This window comes from Vidua macroura, chromosome 22, assembly GCF_024509145.1.
Source record: "Vidua macroura isolate BioBank_ID:100142 chromosome 22, ASM2450914v1, whole genome shotgun sequence".
Classification (NCBI taxonomy): domain Eukaryota; kingdom Metazoa; phylum Chordata; class Aves; order Passeriformes; family Viduidae; genus Vidua; species Vidua macroura.
The window spans coordinates 4587006-4612191 of NC_071592.1; the positions used below are offsets into that span (position 1 = coordinate 4587006).

Below are 25186 nucleotides of genomic sequence, written 5' to 3' on the forward strand. Positions count from 1 at the left end.
AAATCCAGGAGTCTCCTGGTTTTTCTGAACAAAGCCCACAGCCTATCTCTTCTCTGCAGGCCTTCTGCACCTGCGAGTTGCAATGAGTGGGAGCAGCCCTCGGGTTTGCAGGCGGCAGAGCTGCGAACACGCGATGGCTTTCACAGAAGCGTCACTTTACCTTCATAAATTACAAACGTGTGCACTGAAATATTGATGGGGATACGAGAGGGACCCTTGGGCTTGCCTCAGCAATGCAGCAGCCAAGAGCAATCAGGATTCAGGGCATGTTTTGCTTTCTGCAGCCTCCTCCATGAAGGTTCTGAGGTGTACCTGGCATCCAGGCACCTCTGCTCGTGTGTCCTCGTGTCACCTCCTCAAGAGCAGGCTGTGGAAAGTGGCCATTGGGCCTGACATGGGAAGTGCTTGGCTCTGTCTTTCCCTGAAGGACTATTAATTTATACAATATTTGCTTTGTTAAAGGAAGGACGTTGTCAGGCGGCTTTCAAGTGATGTGTGAAAGTGACTCTAATAAGATGTTCTGGGGAAGCCTGCAGGCAGCCCCGCCTCTCCGCCGAACTTCTCCAGGCCTTCTTTGAAAGGAGCAGCAGCAACCTTGATCTTCCTCTCCTCCTCCTCCTCCCCCACTAGCAGAGGCAGTTGCTGCAGGCGTGGGGAGACGGGGGATGGAGGCGCCGGGCCGAGTGGGAGGGCCGGGGACTGCCAGGGAAGAGAAGCGAGGAGGAGACAGCACAGAGGGGTGGGAGTTTTCTTTGGAGAAGCAGCTGCAGCTCTGGGCTGGTGCTTGGCTAATCAGTGCAGTGTGGAAGAGACTGTAAATGAGATCTGGATCTTCCTCTCCAAAGCCTTGCAGGAATTCTCCAAAGGGGATGTGCTCTCAGCATCCTTAGGGTGGAAAAGGAACCCCAGTACACCATCACCACCAGCTTGTCCTACTCAGGCTCTGCAATCGTTGATGGATTTGGGTCTCCCTGTTGTCTGTGGTGCAGTGTGCAATTAAACAGAGGTAACTGCTGCTGTACCCCACCTTTCTCCCTGGGACGGCACTCGTGTATAGCTCTCCCCTTCCGTACCCACAGTACTGCCTGCCACATGTTCTCCATCTTCTCCAACACCAGGGTGAAGTGTTGGTGCTTCTTGCTGGCTCATCCCCTTTTGTTAGAGGAGAAAGCCAAAAAAAAGAGCCCCCAAATGAAAAGCAGCTTCTGGGCAATGAAGTGTCAGGACCGGTGTGGGCAACCCTGGGGTGTAAATCTGGGTGTGTAAAGCTTCCTGGGTAAATTGTGTTTTCAGGGATTCTTTATTGTTTTTGCAAATTTTGAAGGAATTAGGTATTGATTAACCCATTAATGCTGTGTGCTGCTATCCCACCTGTCATCCCAGGGGCTCCAATCCCATTACAGATGTTAATGAAGCGTGATCACAGGGGGATTTGCATGGTGAAGGGGTAAACTGAGGCACATGTCCAAGCTCAGCTGAGCCTGGCTCACAGAACTCTTTCTCCTCTTTCTCCTCTTTCTCCTCTTTCTCCTCTTTCTCCTCTTTCTCCTCTTTCTCCTCTTTCATCTCCTCCTCCTTCTCCAGGCCCCAACTGCTTGGAGCAGAGCAGAGCTGTTGATAAAACATCCAAACCATTAGAACACAAGGGGAGATCAGAAATGGGAGATAAAAGGTGATCCCTCACCTTGCCTCCCTCCATCCCCAGAGGGATCCCTGCATCCCTGGGGGATGTGAACTTGTGGAAAGGACTTTTAGGTAGTTCTGGAAAATGGGAAGAAAAAAAAGAAAGAAATAACTACAACTAAAAAGCACAAGAAGGTGAGAGAGGAGCCCAGTTCCTGCATGGGGCAGTGGTGTGAAGGTGCCATCTGGGAGCTCAGAGCAATCTCTTAAATTGGGGTAAGAAGCCTTGATACAAACTCTGGCAGTGACAAAATGCCTTTTTCCCCTTTTCTTTTTTTTTTTTTTTTATTTAATTTATAAGGATTCTGGAGCTCTTGGGAGGCTTAATTAATTAGTTAAGATGTTTTCCACTGTTATTGTGCCTCCCCTCAAAGGCTTCTGACAGTAAATTCTCATCAAGTGGAAGATCTAATAAGTGCCAATTATTGAAGTTTGCTAATTGCCAGCTAATAATAATGCTGATTAATAATGCTTTTAACACCACTGTTAATTTCAAATGTGGGTACATGTGCTGCAGCATCATTGATTTAAATTGTCATTTCTTCTGCTTTGTGGCTAATTGGGGTAAAAATCAGGTTGGTGGCATTTTTTTTTGTCCAAAGAGCACATTGTTCTAACCCTGGAAAAACAGGCAAAGTTTTTTAAAGGAGATATTTAAAAATAAAGGAATAAGCTCGGGAGGATAATGCATCGCGGAGAAGCGGTTCGTTCATTTCCTTGACAAGTGTAATTTAATTTTAATTATTTATGATTCTTCATAGCCCGCTAGAAAATGTTCTGTAGGATATTTTGTAAAACTAATGAAGTCTTAGTAATAGGAGACCTAACTCGAGCCCTGCGCGGAGCCGCGGGAAGATGCAGCTTGTCTCCCTCCTTCTGATTAATCCGTATCATTTCAGGGATGTTTTGCATGATTATCCTTCAGGAATCCCACCCAGGCGGGGCTGCTGCTGCTCCAGTTGCGTGGAAAGTTCATCCCAAAACTTTATTCTGTTTTGCTGGAAAACTTTTTCCTTTTGGAGCTGTAGTGATGGGACACTCCAGCGAGAGGGGAGTCTTGTCCTCATCAGAGCATCCCACATCATGCCATGGGATTTGTGATCCCACTGGATTGATTATGAAGTGGGGTTTCCCTCTTAATTATTCCTATTTTGATTTCTGCCCCTAAATGCACCAGGGGGTAAAGAATCATAGAGCAAGGAGGGGAAGTGCCTTGCTTTGAAATTCCCCAAAGGAGAGCAATGTGTGTTCCTGCTGCAGCATCCCTCGGGGTTTGGGAGGGGCAGGGATGTCGGAATTCCCAGCCCCTGAAGATGGATCAGGGTTCAGGATGGGCAGGGATCCCGGAATTCCTGGCCCCTGAAGATGGATCAGGGTTCAGGATGGGCAAGGAACCTGGAATTCCCGGCCCTTGCGGATGTGCCCACAACAGCTAAATTTAAATGTTAAAAAGCTTTTGTTCATTACTGGTGGCATTTCCTCCCCCTCCCCATTTGTCACTTGGAGCGGAGCTGTGACTCTTTTAATATCAAACAAATAATAAGCTCCCTCTAAAGTGATTTTTCTGACAAGGAGCTCAATATATTAAACTTTATCTATATTTTAATAGCCAATTTCACACCAAACTGCCTTCTTAATAATGTATTTACCACCTGGGGATATTATTCCAACCCATCTGGAAAGAATTGGAAATTAACTGTCCCTAAACTGAGTCTGTGTGTGCTTTAGATGCAGCGGAGATAACAGCGGTGTCATTCCTAGGGGAAGTGGGGGAGGAAGCTCATCGTGCACCGAGCAAAATGTCAGCATCAAAGGCAATAGCTGGCAGGGAAACGAGTGCTCTCCTTCCTGCGCCCAGAGCCCAGCCCCAGCCCACCTCTGAAATATTCAGCCTCTCCCAGGAAGAGCTGAGAGCACCTCAAGAGCCTCTTCTGGGCTGTAAGAGAGGAGGGGTTTGGTTTCCAAGGATGCAGCATGGATGCAAGGCTCTGGGGAACGGCAGCATTGTGCCCAAGCTGACGCTGGTCACCTGCCACTGTGGTGTCAGTGGGCACCCAGGGGAAGGGGAAAAGTTGTGTTTTCTAAGCTGGTGCTTCTAATGGCAATTTTTCCGGTCAGGCAGTGTGTTTAACTTGCTCCATTTTGGTGTGGTTCTCTCTGGATGGCTCTGATCCCATCTGAATCAACACTGAAGCCTGGGCAGATTGCAGCCTCCCCCTCTCCATGTGTAGGTGTGTGTTTGGAAAATATCCCTTTGTTTAGTCTAAGATGCATTTATAATTACTGTTACTATTCGTTTCCTTCCCACTGTTGCAAAGGGTTGGAAAATTCAGCTTTCCTGGCACTGGGTTCTGTGTGAAAAAAAACACCAATTGTGTGTAGTGGTTTTGGTTTGTTAATTTGAGATTTTGAGATTTCTTGGTTATGGGATTATCCAAGCCCCAGCAACCTGACCTTGAGCAGGGATGGGGCAGCCACAGCTTCTCTGGGCAACCTGTGCCAGGGCCTCACCACCCTCACAGGGAAGAATTCCTTCCCAGTATCCCAATATAAACGTGCTCTCTGTCAGTTTGATCTATTCCCCTTGTCCTGGTACTACAGTTCTTGGTAGAGACCCTCTTCAACTTCCTTGGATACTCCCTCCAGATACGGGAAAGAGTTTTGACTGTATTTCTTATCAAATTAGGGCCTGTCAAGGTCTGTCTAGGTGATGTTACTCATTCCTGGCTGTACAGAGCATCCCTTGCAGTGAGGGGACATCAGGGATGGCATTGCTGGGACATGCAGTCCAAGCCAGAGCTGAGCTTTCCTTTTTACCCTCAGCAAAAATTCCTTCCTGAGCTTCCTGGATGTGTTGGGAAGGACCAGCTGTGAGGTCAGGCTGTTGGTTTTTATGCCACACCTGGTCTTACATCACTTGGTGACGGCTGATAAGAGACTCACAGAGCACAGATATTGCTTCCAGCATCTCCACAGATGCACAGACCCCCCACACACCACACTCCTCAGCAGAAAAATCCTGAAGAATTCCATTGTTTTAAAGTTTTTCTTGAATGTTTCTGTGTTAGGAGGGTTTTGTTTATAATTCATAAATTTCTACGAGACATCACCCTCACCAAAGCAGATTAATTCTTGCAGTGTTTCCTTTTCTTTTTAAAATAATTAAGGGCAGCTGCTACTTAAAGTCAGCAAAAGCATCCCAGTTTTAGATAAAAGTGCCTTGTGTTTGTTGTTGTAATGAAGTAGTTTGACACGGAGATGAAAGTCTCTACTGTTTGTGTTGTAAAAACTGGTTTTGACGCCATTTTTGAACAATGTCAAACTGTTTCCTTACATTTTGAACAAGACATGCTTTGATCTAGGGAAAAAAAAACTACAACCCCAAGATGTTTCAATCAGAATGGAAAAGCAGCAGCCCTTAATGATTTTAAAATAGGATCAAATGTTTCAATCATTATGTTATGTCACATAATGACACCCTCGTAGCTGTGCTGTGTGATGCTCAGCGTTGCATTTAGCATCGGGAAATGTTGTAGAAATAATTCAAAATAATCTAAAATGCTGAAATGAAATAGTGAAATTGCAAAGCGGCTCCTTAAAGCGTCAAAGGAAAATTCTGGTTTCTGGCAGTTTCGGAGTTGCTGAGCTCATCGGAAGAAAGTGTGCGGCTGCTTTTGGGTTTTTTCATTCCAAATCCGAGCAAAAACAAAGCGTGGAGGAGTTGAAAGCACCTTGTGAAATGGAAATTCTGCAAATTGACCCATTTTAGCTGTGATCCCCTATCTGTGGCATGAGGGGAAGAACTGGGGTGGAGGAGGAGGAAAAGGAGTGTGACTCTCCAGTCTGCAGCAGTGGCCAGCCCTGTGGATCAGGGCTGAATTGGTTTGGGAAGGGGTTGGGAAGCAGAGAGGTGTTTGCACATCCCTGTGCTAAACCAGGTGGGTTTGGGCCGCTTTTTGCCACTTCTGGATTTCCCAGTGGAGGTGCCAGGAGTGAGGGATGGGATGGAGGCAGCAGGGTGCAGGTTCCTTTCAGCGTGGTCCAAAGGGCTCGATCCTGTGGCACCTGGATCTTTGGCTGTTGGGAGCAGGGGGCTGACAGTCACCTCTGCAGCCCCCAAACCAGGCACTGAGCACATGACAGCCGGGTCAAGGAGGAGAGGGAAACAAAGGCTGCTGAGATCCTGACAGGGGAGGAGATGAGTGCTGACAGTCACCTGGGGACCCCGAGATACCAGAATCCCTAACTTAATCAGACAGATAACGGGAGCAGCTAGAGATGAGGCAGCAGCAGGAACTGCTGAACAATAGGAGCCAGCCTCCCCGGGCCCTCGTGCTGCGACTGAGATAATAAACTATATAAAAATCTGTCACTATGCGATAAGTGATGAATTAGAATCAATTATATGTTTAAAATAATAGACATCCCCACGGTGTTACTCTCTAGAATGGTGATGGCTCCTGCCTGGGCTTGGCAGTGCTGGTGGCACTTGCTGGCACTGTCACCACCGGGCCTGGGACACCTCGTGCAGGCGGCTTTGCAGTGCCAGGGAACTCAGCGTGGTGGCAGCTGAAATCAGAAGTGACAGCTGAGATTTTGGCGTTTAATTTTGCATCTCCTCCTGGTCCCAGCAGAGCCACGTGTGGTGTGTGGATGCAGCCAGAGGATGCCATGCCTGGTGCAGAGGTCTCCAGCGTGCTCCTCGTTATTTGGGGTTTTTAGAGATTTACCATTTTTCCTGCATTATTGGCTGTTCCACATGCGTGGCCTCGCTGCTGCTCCCTGCCTGGAGAAGCAATTTTCAAGCAGCTGAGTGCTGTTGTGCTACATAACACCGCTTGAGTTTGGTTTTCCTCTCCCTCAAATGCCAGGAGGAGAGACAAAGGTGTGAAAATGAGATATTAACCCTGTGAATCAGCCATCAAGTGATGTGTGTGTTTGTGAGGCAGGAGGCAGAGGGTCCCAGCTGGATTGCCCTGTTAATGCATGGTGAATGTGGAGCTTGGCAAGTATTCCCAACAAAGCTCTTGTGAGATGGTGGGATGGCTGTGCCTGTCCAGCCCAGTACTAAATTTGAGTTGAAAGCAGAGCCATTGTCCACAGAAGCTGTGGCTGCCCCATCCCTGGAAGTGTTCCGGGCCAGGTTGGATGGGGCTTGGAGCAACCTGGGACAGTGGGAGGTGTCCCTGCCCGTGGCAGGGGGTGGGATGAGCCTTAAGGTCATTTCTACCCAAACCATTCTGGACTTCTGTGATATTTGGTTTTCTGACCATGCTGCTTCCAGAGGAGCTCAGGAGAAGGACTGGGACTGGGAGGAACATCCCACCTGGAGGTTGTGGGTGTGTCTGTGAGCTGGTCTGGTTGGGAGATGGACTAGACGACCTTGAAATATCCCTTCCATCTTAAGGTCAGACTTGATGATTTGGATGTCTTTTCCAACCTTAATGATTCTGTGACTCTAAACCATAATTCTGTGGTCATTTTGGTGAGGATCAGAGCTCAGTCCTCGCTTTTCCTGCAGGAATTGCAGTGCTGTGATGTGTCATGGATGTGCTGCAAAGGGTTTTAAGACACTGGGCTCAGTCTGGGTCCTTCCTTCCTCAGCACATTTCCAAACCCAGTCTTTCCAAACAAACCCAGAACCCTGCTCAGGTGTTCTCAGGGTTTTGCAAAGTTCTATATTGCCCTAATTAATTTGACGTTTTCCCCACTGAAGGCAAAAGCTTTTTGCTGCCCTCCACATCCTGTTCCTTCTGCAAGCTGGGGAGTTTCCCAGCTCCCTTTGTTGACAGAAAGGAAAATACTCTTTGTCCATCAGAAGTTGGATTGGAAACCTGTGCCTGGGCTGGTTTGCTTTATTATTTTGTTAAATAGCACAACTTGCAGCCATAAAGCCCTGGAAGGCTGTGCTAAGCAGGGGCGCTGGGACCAGTGCTAATGGATTGAAGCGAGCAGCTCACCAGCCACAGGGGTGCCCTGGGATTTCCCTTTTGAATCTTATTTACATTCGGACTAACTATAGCTCCCAAGCTTGGCTATAAATAATTTCTGGGAAAGAGTTGTCTAATTAAACGTACAGCAGCAAAGAAAGTACTTTTAACCACAACACTGGTGTCCTAATGAACGTAATCACTGGATGGGGACAGCTTAGGAAACAGAACTTGACATCTCCCCGTGGAGGCAGAGAGATGGAGGGGGAAACCTACTTGGGGAGAATTCCCAATCAATATTTAATTGTGCAGCGTGTAATCTGGCTTAGTATTTTTTAAAATAAAATGAGAGCCCCACAGAAATTGGAGAACCTTTAAAGCAGATTTGAGGAGGGGGAGTCTTTCAGTTTTTTACAGCTGTCTGGGGAGGGAGCAGAATCTAACAGCCCTCACAGGCATGTAAATTGTTCTGTGCTTGGTAAAAGGGCCTGGATTCAGGCTTTGGCCAGGGATTTACAGCCTTGCCCCATCCATCACAGTCTTCCTCCTTTCCTGGGGCCTCAGTTTTGTTGTCTGTAAACAAGGAATACAGGAATTCCCCCAAGCCTCACAGGTGTCCAGCTGTAGCTTGCATCTGGAATGCATTTGGAGAATGAGAAGTCATCAAATTATCCTCAGTAATGGGTAGCCATAAAATTCACAAGGGCATGGAGTGACAGGACAAGGGGGAATGGCTTTAAGGTGACAGAGGTTAGTTTTAGATTGGGAAGAAATTCTTTACAATGTGGGTGGTGAGGCCCTGGCACAGGCTGCCCAGAGAAGCTGCCCCATCCCTGGAAGTGTCCAAGGCCACGTTGGACAGGGCTTGGAGCAACCTGGGATACTGGAAGGTGTTCCTGCCCATGGCAGGGGGTTGGACTGGATGATTTGAAGTCCTTTCCAGCCCAAACCATTCCAGGACTCTCTCTCAGCCCTGTGCCATGGTGATGTGAAGGTAAAACACAGCAAGAGCAGGTGGGTGTGTGATGGGCAGAGCTCTGTGCTGTGGGCACATAGAGAGGTAAATCCAGGTTGGACCTGAGGCAGCAGAGAGGCTCCTGGGCATGACCTGATGCTCAGCTGGGAGGTTTTGGCTACACATAGGAGTAGGAAAGGTGTAAATGCCTTGGGACAGGCTGCCCACTGGCAGGATGGATCGATGTGTAGCAAGATGTGTCCCCACCTCCATGGAATGTCATAGTAGGTGCTGGTGAGCCACTGGGAAAAATCCAGTGATAATGGTTGGACTTGGCTGTCTTAGAGGGCTTTTCCAACATGAATGATTCTGGGAAAAGTGATTCTGTGAAGTAAAGGAAGGCAGCTCTGGGTTGCACTGCACAGTGTTTGTGCTTCTCACAAGACTGGGACACAGAGTTAGGGAGCCACCAGCACAAATTCACACACCTCCAGCTGGAGCAGAGGTACTGATTTGTGCTGCTGGACCCACAGTCCCCTCCAGCGTGGAGGAAGATTCGGGAATAACAGCCTGGAATGCCTCTGCTCCGGTTTGTGTGCTGGTGGCCCTGGCAGGGACGTGCAGCAGAGGGATGCCGCTGTTCTCTGCCTGCTGCCGCTCAGGCAGCACTGCTCGCTCCTTCCCCCGGGAATTCACTCCGGCTTCGCTGCGATTAATCTCATCGGCCACTGGATGTCAATGTTGCCTCGTCCAATTACAAGTGAGAAAATCGTGGATCTTCAGAAAGGAGGAGAAAATGCTGCTGTCAGAATATCGCGGGTTGGATGTTGTTTTCTTCAGCGAAGTTGGTTATTAAACACCGTAGAGCCGTGTACGAAGGGGAGGAATCAGTCACTGCTCTTGTTTGGCTCAGCCGGGGCGGGATTTGACCCCATCTGCATAAAGACTAAACTTGATTTGGGATGAAAAGCCGTGGCAGAATGAAAAGCTGGATAATAAAACGTATCCCCTTCCTTGAGGTACAGCTGAAGTGTTGGTGGTTGGCACTGCACCCTTACATGGGGTTCAGCAGGACAGGGATGTGTTCCTGGGTGCAAGGGAGCTTGGAGGATGTGTACTCAGAAAACCCAGTTCTGGAAGGGGAGGATTCTCAGGAAGCAGATCTGGATTTAAACACTGCAGCTTGGCCTCCTCCCCATTATCCATCTTCCAGCCAGTCGTGGGGAAGCAGCTGTATCCTGCCAAGATTCATGATCAAGAACGCCTCTCCCCCACCTCCTTCCTGCTTTCCACAAATATTTTAAAGCCAAGCCCTGGGCTGGGAAGCAGGTGTCTGTCTGCACACCCAGATGGGACATCTGTGGCAAGAGCAAGATTCCTTGGGAAGTGGAAGGCCTGAGCTGGAATGGAGGTCTGTAGGTATGGTCTGGTGTGTTGAGATGCACCTCAATCCTCTCCTGTGCTGTGAAACCATTCAATATGGATCTTCCCACAAAGAGAACCTGAGGGTGCAGAAGTTCTGGGTGTGTCTTTTGCTTGGCTGAACACCCCTGGCAGCAGGATCTGTGGAGAGCTCCCTGCCCTCCCTCACACCTCTGCAGCAATTAAAGTCAGGACATTGCTCCCCAGAGCTGCCAGCCTGCTGCCCTTTCTTTCCCAGCTGCAAAACAGAAGGAAAATGGATTTGTGTTTTCGATCCCTTTGGAATTATCACATCCCCCCTTTCACGTTGAGTTCATTTGAGCACGTTAATATCTCAAGTTTAATGATAAGTCTAACGGAATTCATTTATAAGATAAATAAGATGTTATTAGTACATTAGTAGCAAAAAATGTACAAGGACACTGCTAATCTAAGGTGAAAATGCCTTCCTGCGTGAAATTTAATTAGCAGATTGTGTTCTATTAGTGACTTTTATGGGGATTTCATGAAAATGAATACAAATATGATCCAGGCAGCCTCTCTTGTGAAATGAGAGCCTCACTAACCTACCCTCCCTCTCTCCACCAGCATGGTGTGTATCCTATTCCTCTTTGAAAGGGAACTTTGTGGAGGCAGAAAGGCAGCCTATGGCCACCCTGCAGTGTGGGGACGTGGCTGAATGGTGTCACAGAATCTGAGTGTGCTCACAGTGAGTGAAACAGGCTGGGGGACTCAGAAATATCCCAGCTTTTCCCTCTGCCTGAGCAAGCAGCTGGTCAGAGCTGCTTTTCCATTAAAAAAAAAAAAAAAACAGCAATGGTTATGGAGCTCTCCTTCGTGCTCGGAATTTTCTCCTTAGCCAGATGTCCTGCAGCAGGCAGCAGTGGTGGCAGAGGATGCCAGGTCCTGCCAGGGTCCATCGTGGGGATGCAGTGTCACAGGTGCAGTGTCACAGTGCCATGTGCTGGCATCCCTGCGCATCCCTGCGGGCACGGGGGAGCTGCAGGGAATGGAGCCCATCCAAGAACATCATACATATTTTAAGGACTTATGGTCCCCCAGCAAGCCCGAGGGGGTTGTGCAGCTGTCACTGCCAGGCTGGGCTGGAGTCACACTCTGCAGAGATGCTCTGGTGTCCCTTTTCTTGCAGCTTGTCTTGCAAAGCCAGCAGAGCAGGGACTCTCTGGAGGAGCCATGGAGGTGACACTGATGCATCTTCCTTGGTTTCATGCTGAACACCAGCACTTGGGGTGTTTCTGGAACTGGGAAACATTCCCATGCTGTGGTCTCAGGAGCTTATAGATGACTTGGAAAGGAAAAGTATCTTGGCATCAGCAACAAGAAAAGAAATAAATGGAAGGCTTTTCTGTTCTCAGTCTTTCCTCAGAAGACTGTCTTTCATACCCTCCTTTGGGAAGAGTTGTCACTGGCATCACCTCCTCCACCTGATCTGGGACCTTCTGGTTCCAGTCCCTGTGTGTGACTAAGCGAGATACAATGGAATTCCAGGATGGTTTGGGTTGGAAGGGACCTTAAAGTTGATAAGATGGTGTTGGGTCATAGGTTGGACTTGATGATCTCAAAGGTCTTTTCCAACCTAGTTAGTTCTGTGATTCGGTGTTTCTGTAAAAACTTTCCTGTTCCACCCCCTGCCGTGGGCAGGGACACCTTCCACTACACCAGGTTGCTCCAAGACTGTCCAACCTGGCCTGGAACACTTCCAGGGATGGGGCAGTCACAGCTATCCCTCAGCGATGCTGTGCTGGCTCCTTGCTCTTGGGACCAAAACCCAGGCTGAGGTTCTGCCTCATCCAGAATCATGGCAAAACTGCTCTGGAGTGGCCAGGAGGGTCAGACAGATCCCTGTGATCTTTGTTTGAAAGACTTGGGAAGGTGTTGGAGCTCCAGAGGAGCAGAGAGAGCCCTTGTGCCCTGAGAAGTAGCACGGGAGGGTCACCTCCCCTTAGCAGACCTGCCCCACCCCTTGTGTTCATGCCAAATGACTCTGGTGGCCCAGCCAGGATTTTGAAGCTGGGGAGACGTCATGAGTTACTGGAGGAGGCATCTGCTGGTGGTTCCAAAGCTCCTTCCCTGCCATCTGTGGGTGCAGGATCTGGCTCTTGCCGATTCCTGTGCTGAACAGTGAAGCAAATGCACGGGGAATCATTATTCATGCAGATGATCCTCACAATTCAATAGAGGTAATTAGGAGAATGATGGAGGAAATTAGCACTTTCTGCGGGTTTATTAATATTAATAAAATGATTCCACGGTTAAAAATAATAATAATAATAATATTCATAAAATAAATACATAACTGCAGAAGAGCTCTGCCCAGCTACTAAACACTAGGCTGCTCCAGGCAGGAATCAACAAGCAGCTGGAGTCAGTCTGCTGGCTTTTTGCCCCCTCTAAAGATGGAATCATAGAATCTATTGAGGCATATTTGGGGTAATTTCTCATTTCCCACATTTATCTTCCACATTAGAGAGAGGAGCTGAAGCTCAGCAAATCCGTAAGGCTTTGAGGAGTTGAGGGACTTGCCTTCAGTGCCAATGGTCTTGAAAATAGGATGTTTTCTGAGAACTGCTGATGGGACAAGGGTGAGGGCTTCAACCTGACAAAGGGCAGGGATAGATGGGATATTGGGAAGGAATTCTTCCCTCTGGAGGCAGTGAGGCCCTGGTACAGATTTCCCAGAGAAGCTGTGGCTGCTGCATCCCTGGAAGTGTTCAAGGCCAGGTTGGACAATCTGGGATAGCGGAAGGCGTCCCTGCCCATGGCAAGGGTTGGAACAAGATGGGCTTTGAGGTCCCTACCAACCCAAACCATTCCATGATGTTCCTGTGATTCTGTGACTGAGGAACATTTGAGGTCATTTCTTGTTTCCCGCTTTTATCTTCCACATTAGGAAGAAGAGCTGAAGCTCAGAAGATCTTCAAGGCTTTGGAAAATTGAGTGGCTCGTCTTTAACGTGCTAATGCTCTTAAAACCAGGATGTTTTCTGAGAGCTGCCTCTGATTCCTGTTGTCCTCTGGCTGCTTCACCTGCTGTGTACTGCTCCTAGCAGGAAAAGCATCCTCACATCTCCGCTTGCCATAGTGTTGGTGTAACGTGGCTATGGGTACCCATTTCCAGATTGCTCCCTCTGTTGTGTTTCCCATTCCCATTCATGTTGATCCCAGCAGAGGACCATGGATCTCTGCCCCCATGTGCTGTGTACCCTCGGGGATGCTTTTCAGCTCCTGTGCTGCTGGTGTGCCAGATGTGTCTCAGGATTTGGAGGAGGTTATTTGCACAGGGTGAGGAGATTATCAAATTAAAGACAGCACAGAATGCTATTAATGAAAATACATGACAAATATATTTAAACATGTAAATATTTAATTAGAATTTTTATTGTTAAATTCTTGCTACAAATGCTTTCTGAAACCCCCTTCTTTTTGTGGTGATCAAGGCTGCTTCATTTTCTTGCATGCTAAAGGAGGATTTGGGGTAAAGAAGGGAATAATTGTACCAAATGTCTTCTGAAGAAGGCAACAGGACTTTCTTTGGATGCTGGGTGTGGGATGTGCCCTGGCTGGACCCATGTCACCCATCAAGCCAGGCTTGTCTAGGCTTGATTCTTTTAGAAAGGCATTAATGGGGTATTTGCAGGATCAAAACACTTCATGGGCTGGGAGGGACACCTGGGGATCTTCAGTGTCAGACTGAGGATGTTTCTGAACTCTGAGGATGGCAGCAGGATGTCAGGAAGGGCAGAAAAAATCCCAGATGGGCTGATGGACTTGTGGCTCCTCCATCCACGGGAGATGTGCAAACCCAAACTTACAGGGAGAGCAAAGAGAAGGAGCTCAGAGCCTCATGGAGCTCCCAGGCTCTGTGCTCCCTGCCCTTTCCTCCTTGGAACACCTCTGATCTCCCTGCTCGGAGCACTGGGGAGCAGCTCTGCTTGTTTTGATGCTGCAGGGAGCTGGGAATACGCCAGGAACAGCTCTCCTGGCTGACCCGATTGCGCCGGCACTCCCGAGCTAGAGATGCCAGTCTGGTGGGTGGTGCCAATTCCCAGAGCCTTCTCCTGCTGTCTTTATTAAATGGGAAAAGATCAGAGCGGTTGAACCCTTTGCTTTAATGAGAGATTGCATTATATTAAACGGTAATTGCAAAAAAATCAGTTTCTATAATTAAAAGGAGACCTCACAGCCAGGCATGGAGGTTTTCTGCAGCTCCAAAGATCTCCATCTTCAGCATCTTAGTGCTGGGAATCTTCATGTTCTCTGAATTTCTGGGTTGCTTGTGGTCAGCAAGAGCCAGGATGGGGACTGGGATGGGATTCCCTGTCCCATCCACTCAGGAGCCATGCCCAGGGCTGTATATCCTGCACTTCAGTGGCAGAGCTGGTGAGGGGAGGCAATTATTTCCATTCCAGAGAAATTTGCAGGGCTGGCAGTTTTAAGGAGGGGGGAAAGCAACCCTATCTCCCAGCTTGTAAATTAAGCAGATCTGGTTTGGAACTGTCACCGCAGGAGAAGAAATATGAACCCTCTGGGGTCATGTATGCAGAGTAATTTTTCTGACTGTAACTCTACTTAAAAGTAAGGATATGATGGAAATGCTTAGAGCATTTTAAATGGACCCAACAGAGATCTGCTTCAGCTCCAGTGAAGTCTGTGCAGACTTTATTGGGTGTTGGCTTACTCTAAACTTGCTAACACCAGAGTTTAGTGCGTGACTGAGAAATAAATTGGTTCCTTCTCCTTATTAACTGAAAATACTCTCAGATGAAGGAGAAAGAGCAGCCTTATTTTAATATTTTGGTGAGATTTAAGGCATGAGAGCAAGGAGGTTGGTAATGTTGAGGAGAGGCACTGGGGTGCTTTTTCCCCACCTTGGATCAGGGTTCTCCACGCAGGACTCAGGATGGATCAGGTCTGCAAGTGATGGAAACCTCCCAGGGGTGAAGCTGACCTTGAAAAGCACCAAGGATGTCTGTGTGATTGTCAGGCTCACTGGCCATGTGCAGGAATACACGACAAGGCTCGTTTTAAGGAGTGTAAGAAAAAACTCTCGAGAGAAGCTCGACATGTAAGCCCACATGAGCCTCCTCTGGGAGTCAGTGAAGGCACTTCCAGTCCCAATTCTGCTCCCAAGGTTTCCCCCCTCTCTCTCTAAAGTGGCTGAGCAAAGCCAGCCTGGTGAACCCTGTCAGAGAAGCCCTTTGAAAGGAGCTGTGACCCTGAAGCTGTGCATGGGTGGTGTGTTGGATTCTGGGACATGCTGCATTCAGGGAGTTCACTTAGGGGGAAGAACAGGAGAGATGCATCATGACCTCTCCCTGGCATGCACGCCTTGGGAATGGCAGGGTTTTCCTCCCAGTTCTGAATTTGAATTCCCTGTTCTAAAGACCCCTCTTGGCTCTGCGCTGCTCCAGCCCCATCGGTGAGACATTTGAAGGCTGGTGCGTGTTGGTTTCTGGCAGGTGGAAAAATGAGTGTGCCAAGGCAGAGGCAGGAGGATCCCAGGGGGTGGTGAGCAGAGTGATGGCTGCTTTGCTCCTTGGTGCACCCTTTGTGAAGTTTTTGGAGCCATTTGGGACACAAGCATGTTGCTGCAAGGTGCAAACAAAGGGAGAAGGAAGGATTTGGGGCTCACCTCAGAGCAATGAGCTCCCTCTGGGTGGGGGTGCTCCCACCTGCCTTGGCCATTCCCTGGGGAGCAGGATGGCTGAACCAGACACACCATCCCCGGCAGCAAATGCAGTTCCCTTGGGTTTGATTGGAAGGATGCAGACAGGGCAGGGTGTGCTCCATCATGAAGTGGCTCAGAGCAGAGCCAGGCTGGCCAGGTGGCCTCGGGACAGCTCGTCCTGCTCTGGGGTCAGGCATCCCATTCAGGGAAGGTTTTTAAGCACCCAGATTGCAGTGGGCAGAAACAGGGAATCTGCTGCTTTTCTGCTTACTTAGGAGCATAAGGAATGCTCCAGATTATCACCCCAGAAGGAATTAATAAAGCTGGGCTTGCTGGCTGATTGAAGACTAGGCAGCTGTGAGTGCATTCCTATAGGTGTCCATGAAATGGAGCCTGTAGATGTTCAGGATTGAGGTGTGATAGGAGGAAATCTGGATGGAGAGGAGAGTGACAGCCAGCCCAGCTTTTCCTTCTCCTCCCTCGTCTCCCTTTCTGCCTCCCCTGGATTTCTGTGGTGTGAGATTTTTCACCCTGTGCACTGGAAACAATATCTTGGAGCAGCTTTGGAGCCATTTGTTTTCCCTTTAATTGGCTAGTGGGGAGAAAATAACGAAGGGAAGTCATGCAGGGGAAGTTCTCATCGGTGCCATTTTTGGCAACAGAGTCACAACATCCTAAATTTATTTATTTAATTGCATTATTAAAAGTATAAATAAAAATAAATCCAGGAGAGCAGCCGGATCTATACTTTGCATCTCTAAAATAGAACCATAAATGCCACGGAGCACTGGGGGAATGATTTATTAGCCTGTTATCGTGAGTGACTGGGACGCTTTCGATGGAGTCCTTGCTAATTTCTAACAGCTGCATTAAATCACAGATGCTATCAGCTATTATAAAATAATCACCCAGCGCTCTGTGAACCAGCACGAGCCCAGGGTCAGTGCTGGAGCCCTGGATTTGTTTCACATCTCAGCCCCTCTGTTTCCTGCGAGGGTGGGAAATAAATAGGGCTTGTAGCAGCCTCATTTTATCATCCAGGAGTTGACAATAAATAAAAACCTCTATAAAACTTTTCTCTATAAGGAGTTTCGACCAGAATTTGCAATGAGAGGAAACCTGATTGTGTGCTGTGTGATGTCAGGACTCCTGGGTCCTGTTTCTAGTTCAGAAAAGGAGCTGAGTTTGCTGATTTATGGGGCAGGGGAAGGATTTCAGGGGTTTGGCTGCAGACAGGGCTGAAAGGAAGGGAGCAGGTCCTGGCAGTAAGAAACGTCTGTCAGCTCCTCCGCCTTTGCTCCTCGCTGCTCTTTCAGACAAGTCACTTAAATTTCCCTGCAGCTCGACTGCCTTCCTCTCGTTTGACAAATAACGTGTGTGTTTATGTGCCTGGGCTCCGGAGGGGGTTAATACTTGGCCTGGAAATCTCTTTAGAAGTGCCAATTTGTAGCGACAGAGAAACAACAATGAATAGAAGAGCCTGCGAGGACCAGAAGAAGTGAGCGAGCGGCTGCTTATCAGGATGGTGGCTCACAGAGCCAGCTGCAATAGCAGGGGTAGTTGTAAAGGGTGAAGGAGATGGGAAGGAAAAAAAAAAAAACCCAAACCCACAAATAAATAAAAATAAAGCAGTTAGGAAGAAAATGCAGCCCATCTGCAACACTTGTATTTTTCTCAGCAGTTTTGCTTTATGTTGGAACAGCTGCTTAACATGACAAACGCTAGCTTTAATAATGAGGAGGCAGAGGAGATGCAGGGATGGAGCTCTCCAGCTCATCCTGCTCTCCCATGCTCTTCCTTGGGCGTGAACAGCCCAGGGCAGGCTCACCCTGGTGTCCTGCACCACCTTGTCCGGCTTGGGAAGATCAATTTGGACCCAGTGCCTGCTGTTTTGGAACAGCTGTGGTTTTGAAGCGCTGTGTCCTTGTTTGAATTGGTGGGGTTAAAGGGCTTTTAAGGAAGAAGGAGCCTCAGGGTTGTTTGTTTGTGGAGCAGCAGCTCCTGGTGACAACCTAGGCTGCTCCAAGCCACGTGTCCATGGGGAACAATGCCTTAGAGGGACCTGGGGCTTCCAGGATAGCTGTGGGCAGCTCTCTTATTTCCCCAGAGGTATTTGGGTTCCTTTGTCTTTTCCTACCTTGTCATTCTCTCTGCAAAATGGGATAGTGGCTTTGCAGCTTGCAGGTTGTTTCCTTCCTGCGGTATCGGGGATTGTCGGGTTGTCAGCAGCCTGGAGATAGCAGGGATTGCTGACAGCAAGCAGAACTCAGGCAGAGCTGTGCACAGAAACCTTGCTCAGCCTTTGAAACCGCAGTCAAACTCTCCCCCAAGGTTATTCTTCCTCATAAAACACTCTTAGTTTTGTTTGCTGCAAACCTAGATTTTAATCCCAGCATCCAGGCAGAGCTGGGCTTTGAAGAGAATTGAGTTGGAGTCAGAAGTGAATGGCTGAGGCCAGGCTGACTGAAACAGATGAATTAAAGCTGACCTAGGAAGATGGAGATGTTCCCATCCACACCCCGGCTGTGCCACTTGCATATTTATCTCATTGTGCCCGATCCCACTGGGAATAAATCAGCAGTGAGACATTCAGGGAGCAGCTCTGCTGCCTCTGAGAGCAGAGACCTGCACCAGCATTTACCCACAGCTCCCACCAAACTCCCAGGAAAGTTTTCCAAAGCCTGCAGGAAGCAAGAGCCTTCCCTCACCTAATGGTTTTCTCCCCCTCACTTGAGCCCTTAGAAGCAGGAATTTCAAAGTTGAAGAAACATCACCTGCACTGGCCACAGAGGGGAAGACTGAAAATACTGAGAATTTTTATTTCTCCTGGGACCTGCAGCATGAGCAGCCCGGGTAGTTCAGACAGGCTGTGAACAAGTGTTCAGACCTTCACCTGCATAACACGACTGCCAAACCTGCCCAGCAGCACCTGGAGACAAGGGGAGTGTGGAGGGTGAGGAGTGGGAACAGGGCAATTTCCTCCCCAGTTCTGCAGAGATCCCACCCAGCTCCCTGCAGCTCCCAGCCCTTCCAGCAGCAGCACAGGCAGGAGCTGGGAGCTCCCAGGAGCTGCCCCAGCAGTGAGATGTTCTGGAGGCTGCTTTGCTTGCTTTGGGAGAGCCGGTGTGTGTGTGTAGGTGTGAAAATCCCAGAGTGGTTTGGGTTGGGAGGGACTCTCAAGATAATACAGTCCCACCCCCTGCCATGGGCAGGGACCTTCCACTACCCCAGGGTGCTCCAAGCCCTGTCCAACCTGGCCTGGAGCGTCTCCAGGAACGGGGCAGCCACAGCTGCTCTGGGCAGCTTAAAACAAGTGGCAGGGCAGGGCTGCCCCGGGTGGTGCTGAGAGCCCGGGGACATTTGGGATTGTCTTGCCCAAGCAGAGATGCCCATGTTGGAGGGATGAAGGTATGTGGTGGGCAGAGGAACACAAGTGCTGCACTTCAGGGCTGCAGGGCACAAGCCATTCCTTCAGGGCAATACAGGTTTTCAAGCCCCCATTTACTTCTATGGAATCAGTCAGGCATGTTTTTCTCTTTATCTTGAAATCTTGCTGCTTTGGCTGCTCTGCTGATATAAAAGGTTTGGTTTGGGCAGGCAAACCCTGCTACCCTGAGTCTGAGGGGAGCTCCAGGGTGTGCAGTCACTCAGCTGTGCATCACACGAGGACGGATTTGCTGGGGGGACACCTGGTCCTGCTGCCCTGACCATGGGAATTGGTGGTGCCAGCCCAGCCAGTTCCATGAGCAGAGAGGTTCTGGTGCTATCCAGGTGTGAAAAAGAGCAGCACACACCGAGGAGGATGGGAATATAGGATTTTCCTTTCTCTAACCTGTGCTGGGGATGCCATTTGGAGCCTCCCAGGACAGCCCAGAGCTGGTGTTTCCCTCTTCCAGCATGGAGTGTAGGTGGCACAGCTGCTCTCTGATCATTCCTGCAACTTTGTATTCTGTAAATAAGCCCCGAGGCTATGTGATGGCTTCGTGTTTAGAAACAGGGTAAACAGGGCAATGTGATATCTATTTATTTGTTCTTTTATTAGTTCAGCGCAGAGCTCACAGAATACTTTGTGAACATCTATGAAATGAGCCTTGTAATGTTCCCAGGAGAGGGAAGAAGCATTCCTGCTCCACTTGGCGGGTGGGGGAAGCTGAGAACTCCCTGTGTATCCATGGCCAGGGTGAGACCGTGGTAGATGCAGGGGTGGATTCCAAATCCTGCTTCACATTTCCAGTCTGTAATGGCTGGTAGGGTTCAAATGCGTATTTCATGCCCAGGCTCAGCATCTGTGTTCCAGAGCCACTTTTCTGGTGTTTCTCCTACTCCTGGAGTAATTTGGGAACGTGATTGTGCCTCCACACCTTGTCCTAGGGAGAGGTCATTAGGTTCTAAAGATGGAAAAACCTGTTAAACACAGACTGCCCCAAGAAGCTGTGGCTGCCCCATCCCTGGAAGTGTCCAAGGCCAGGTTGGACGGGGCTTGGATAGGGGAAGGTGTCCCTGGCCATGTCAGGGGTGGGACTGGATGTTCTATAAGGTCCCTTATGGAGATGGGGCACCCACATCTCTGGAAATGACCAATGCCTCTCACCCTCACATCCTAATATCCAATTTATCTCACCCATCCTAATATCAAATTTAAACCTGCTCTCTGTCAGGTCAAAGTAATTCCCCCTTGTCCTGTCACTGTCTGCTTCCCAAGGATGTGGGAAATTTGGGACAGGGCTCCTGGAAGCATCTCTTTGGCAGAGACTGTGCACTGCGATGGGGTTTTTGTTGTGCTGTTTGGTTTGGTTTTGTTTTTTTTCCAAGACAATGTCCTTGGTGATGCAGCCTGAACTTTGGCTGTTTTCATATGGAAATGTTTTGGCAATGAAGCAAAATGTCACATGTCTGTAATGACCCCCCCATCCCTTCCCTCTAAAGTTGGGTTTTCAGGGACAGGGACTGCGCAGGAGTTGAAAATTTGCCCAAATGTACTAAATACCATCAGAAATGGCAACAACAAAAAAAAAATCTTGGCATCGCAAAGAAAATCTTAACATTTTGCTTTCCTTAGAAAAAAAATGAAAAAAACACTCCTGAACCATCCTGGATGGTTGTCAGATATGGTGTAGGAAAATTAAATCTGTGTTTTTCAGGCTTTTTGGGTGATGTTGTGATGGTTCTGCTGCCCCTGGGTGTCCCAGCTCCTCTGAGCTTTGCTTGAGCAGCACCGTGTGTTCTCAGAGCTGGTGTTCTTTATTCCTTTAATATTTGGTGTAAGGAGGAGGCTGCTTTAACTGCTCCAGGTGGGTGTCTGCGGAGCTGCCTCCGTTTTGGATTTCATTTGTCAGGTTTACACACTCTTTAAAGGTGCCATATGCCGGGGTTCAGCCGGGGATTGTCGCTGAGCGTTAAGTGTAGAGTAATCCCATTAAAATCCCCAGGGATTGCTGTGGGTCCTGCTCAACCACGACCTGCCTTCCCACGCTGTAATCCTGACTGCAGGCTGGGTTTGTGTGGCCTTGGGGGGATTTTGTGGAAGAGGGAAGGATTTGTGTGTGAATTTAGGGCACAAGGATGGTGTTGGAGGGGCTACCTGGGCACTGACTGCTAAACCAGCCTTGAGCCAGTTGTAAATGAGGAGCTTGAGCCTCCAGTCTGGATTTTCTGCCCTTGGAGCTCGAGCAACATGATCAATGTGAAGAACAAGTCGCATTTTTTTCCCACAATTACCTCAGCAGGTTGTTGGGTTTTTTTTTTTCTTTTGCTGAATTCGTGCGATAAAACGCATTAAATGTAACAGCACGGAAAATAAAAGTTCCGTTTGCAGAGAGAGCCTGATTTAGTATGAAGATAAAACAAGATAAAACAACTGGAAAAATTAAGTGGGATAAATAAATTCTGCTGGGAAGAGGCCGAGGTGAGAGAGGGGGAGGTGTGTGTGTGGCAGTGGCCTGGCAGTGGTCAGTGCAGCTGTGAATCCCATTCCTAAGGTTTTCCACCTGGGAAAGGGGTGATGCCTTGCTTTGTACTCCCTCCCACCAACTGGTGGGTGCTCAGTTTTGTCCCAGGACAGTGAGATGTGATTCTCCCTGCATGGGGAGGGTGTGTATTCCTCCTGCCTGTGCTCGTGCCGTCTCTTTCGGGTGAAGAAGTGAGAATATTCGGCAGCAAATGGGAAAAACACAAAGTGGGGCGGTGGGGTGTGGGGGAAGAGGTGTTGGGATGGATTGCCAAATATGCCGGGGAAAAATTAGCAGCTGCAAGTGTGCAAGAGAAAGGTGGAGAAGAAAAGGGGTAGAGACAGATGGAGAGAAGGAGGGAGAGAAAGAGGAGGTGGGAGGAAAGGGAGGAGGGGATAATAGTGTGGAAAGAAATTAGTTAAAAATCTTATAGCCCCAAGCCCAGACACCATCTGGATGGTGCAGGGTACCGAGACACAGCTCCACATTCACCATGGAGGTGTCACATATGTCTTGGCCAGGTAGGGTGGCCAAGATGCTCAGGATTAGAAATTCCCCATGCCCCAGGAGAGAAATGCCTTAAAAGAGCCCAATTTTGTGAAAAAAGTGCCCGTGGCTGTCTGCCAGCAGGGGACCAGAGAGGAGCTGTTGTTGTTGAAAATCTTGTCTGGGGTTTCCAGAGGGAGATCTGGAGAACCTCCACTTCCACTGGTGCTGGAGGGCGAATCCCTGGAAGCAAAGATTACTCTTTGATTAAACAAGCACAAGGCCTCCAAGGATTGCTCTTCCCTACAGCTCTGCCGGGTTTTTGCTTTCCTGGGTGCAGCATTAACCCCTTCTGTTTTGAACAAGGCTGAACAGCTGAGAGACAGCAAAGTTCATCTCAGAGAAAGGGAAAAAATAGGGAAAAAAAGTTCTTTCTCATTATCTGTACCTTAAGATTTAGTTTTCTTTGACTGTGACAAGCACATGGTTTGTTGTGCCCACTGAGGGAAAAGCTGTTGTCCTGGGGTGAAGCACACCTCTGTGGTACAGCTGTGTCCACGTTTCCAAGCATTCCCCTACCCAGGCAGGTTTAAAAGGAGTGAGAAATGGTTCTTGGATCTCTTTTGGAAGAGGCAGTGTCCCAAAGGAGGAGGTGGCACTTGCTGGCCAAGTGTGTCCCAGTGGTACTGCAGTCACTCCATCCCTCACTGCACTGATCCCAGGGGAGCTGGACTCACTCCCTGCTGCACAGTGAGCATTTCAGTGTGCCCTGAGCTGCGTGGGGAAAAGGGGAATAATCTGGGAGCAGGAATGAGGCTGAGGAATGAAACCCAGGGTGGCCATCCGTAGGTCCCAGTGGCTGCAGGCTCTTCCCATTACGATGCTGGAGCAGGGCTGTGGCTGAGCAGCCTCATGGCCCCCAGGCTCTGGCCCCTCACTAATTACTTCCAGGCCTGTACTCCTGACATTTGCAAGCTCCTGATTAGAGCAACGAGGGAGAAATCTCGGAGGAAGAGGGAGGCTAAACTGCACCACTAATAAAAGCCGAGATTGACAGTGGGCTGGGAGGCGACAGCCGGGGAGGTGCAGGGACTCGTCCTTGCCAGCTCAGTTTCTTCCTGAGCCTCTGGGATGATGAGAGAAGGTCAGGGCTTGTTAACGTCACCGTGAGGAGCAGGATCCGCACTGCCATATGCCTGGTGCCCCCAGGGCCTGTGCCAGCCTTGAGTCCCTCTCAGCAAGGCGATATTTTTAGCCATGGACCTGAACTGAAGCCACCCTGCACAACCTCAGGTCTGCAACTGTCTCGGTGCAAAAGTGCCTCTGCCTCTGTGTCTGCTGACTTTGTGCTTCATGCAAATTTTGCAGCCCCCTGGGTTTCAAGTTTCTTCCCCTTGCCCTTTTCTCTCCCACGTCCCATTTCGCTCCCTTCATTTGATGGCAGCGCAGTCACTGGGGAGGTACCGTTAACCCCAGCAGTGAGACTGGCACATGTTTGTGGTGGGGTGGCCCAGAATACCAAACCAGGAGAGGCAGCTCTGGTTCCCTGGGTGCCCACAGTGGCCTCTGGGATGAGCGTGGCTGAGCCATGTCTCCTGCAGTGTCCTGCACAGCCATTCCAGGCTGTTGGGTCCCTACCCAGTTACATAAATATGGATCACATTCACTTCCCAGCCCTCTCTCTCTCCCCTCCCTGATGCCCCATATCCCCTTACCTGTGTGTAGCAGCCAGTTTAGTTCTCTGTCTGTCCATTTATTCCCTGCCTTTGCATCCGTTCATGGGTCCATGGCTCTGCAGCCTCCTCAGAGTCTCTTTGTGAGGCAGACAGGCTTTTTTCCCCCTATAAATCTTCCCTCTCCTGGATTGCTCTGGCTCTGGCAGGCTTTGTTCTACACTCACTCTACGTCTACAGCTTCTGTCCCAAGGGGTAAACACCATTTTAGCCAACAGAGCTTGTGGTCCCTGCAGCATCCTTGTCCCCTGGAGCTAATCCTGCTGCAGGGTGAGGCTCAGCAGCGCCTGTGGTCTCACTGCTGGGGTCTGCCATGGGTTTGTGCTGGCTCCTGCTGCTCCTTCCCTTCCAGCAGACACGGCTCCTCTGTGCCAGAGTGGAGCAGCTCAGGAAGGAGTGGAGTGTCCTTCCTTTTCCATCCTCCCCCCAAAGAATCCCTGGCATGGAAGCAGCCAACCTGCACATTCGGGGTTAAGCCAACTTTTCAGCAGCTGAAGAAGCTTTCTGATGGAAAGCTCAGCCCTGCTTTTCTCCGTGCTTCCCTGGGTTCCCAGGCTGTCCTATTTATCCAGGCTGCAGCGAGCAGCCCTCTGGAGCTGGTGCTGGGTGCCAACACACATCTCTGCAGTGCCAGCCTGTGGCTAGTGGCTGTTGAGGGTCACTGAGTCCCTCTGCCACGTACGAAGAACCTGCTCTGCTGAAAATTGGGCTTGGGATCACTGAAAACCCCTTGCAAAACCCCTTTATCAGTTCTAGCAACTGTGTTTGCATCTCTGGATGAGGTCGGGGTCCTGAATTAGGTAAAACTTCTTTGTTGGTGGTTATTTCCCTCCTCCAGCCCCTGGAAGGGACAGGTTCCCTGGGATATATCAGCAGAGGAGGCAGATGTCCTTTGGAGGAAGGCACCCAGCCAAGGTCCAGCCTGGCCTGGGCTGAGGAGCTGTGTGAGGAAAACTGGCAGCGTGGGGTTCGTTTTCTTCTGTGAGCACACACAGATGTGTCCGGATGGTCACCAAGGTCTTGGTGCCTTCAGCTGCTCTTTGAATAGATAAATGATGGTCTGTGGGTGTCTCCAGAGGGGGAAATTTGTTGAAATTGATTGATGCTCTGTTGTGAGTGGCAGGGTGGGCTTCCTAATTCAAGGTCCTCAGTGTCGGGAAGCAGGGACAGGACAGGAGATGCTCTGGAGCTGTCTTTCACCATCCCATGGGGCAAAGATGTGGAGACAGGACCCTGTTTCTCACCGGGAGAGAGAACTGGAGCCAGTCTCCCACAGGGATATGCATCAACAGGTGGAGGAAGGGAAAGATGCTGCGGTGGGCAAGGGTCTGGGCAACCTGC

At 49.4% G+C, this 25186-nt stretch overlaps 1 protein-coding gene across 7 annotated transcripts in view; it reads left to right on the plus strand.

The window, feature by feature from the left end:
• The window catches only part of OPCML (opioid binding protein/cell adhesion molecule like), a 337383-nt gene that overhangs the window by 204790 nt on the left and 107407 nt on the right, over positions 1–25186 (plus strand). The gene's annotated exons all lie outside the window — the stretch shown is intronic.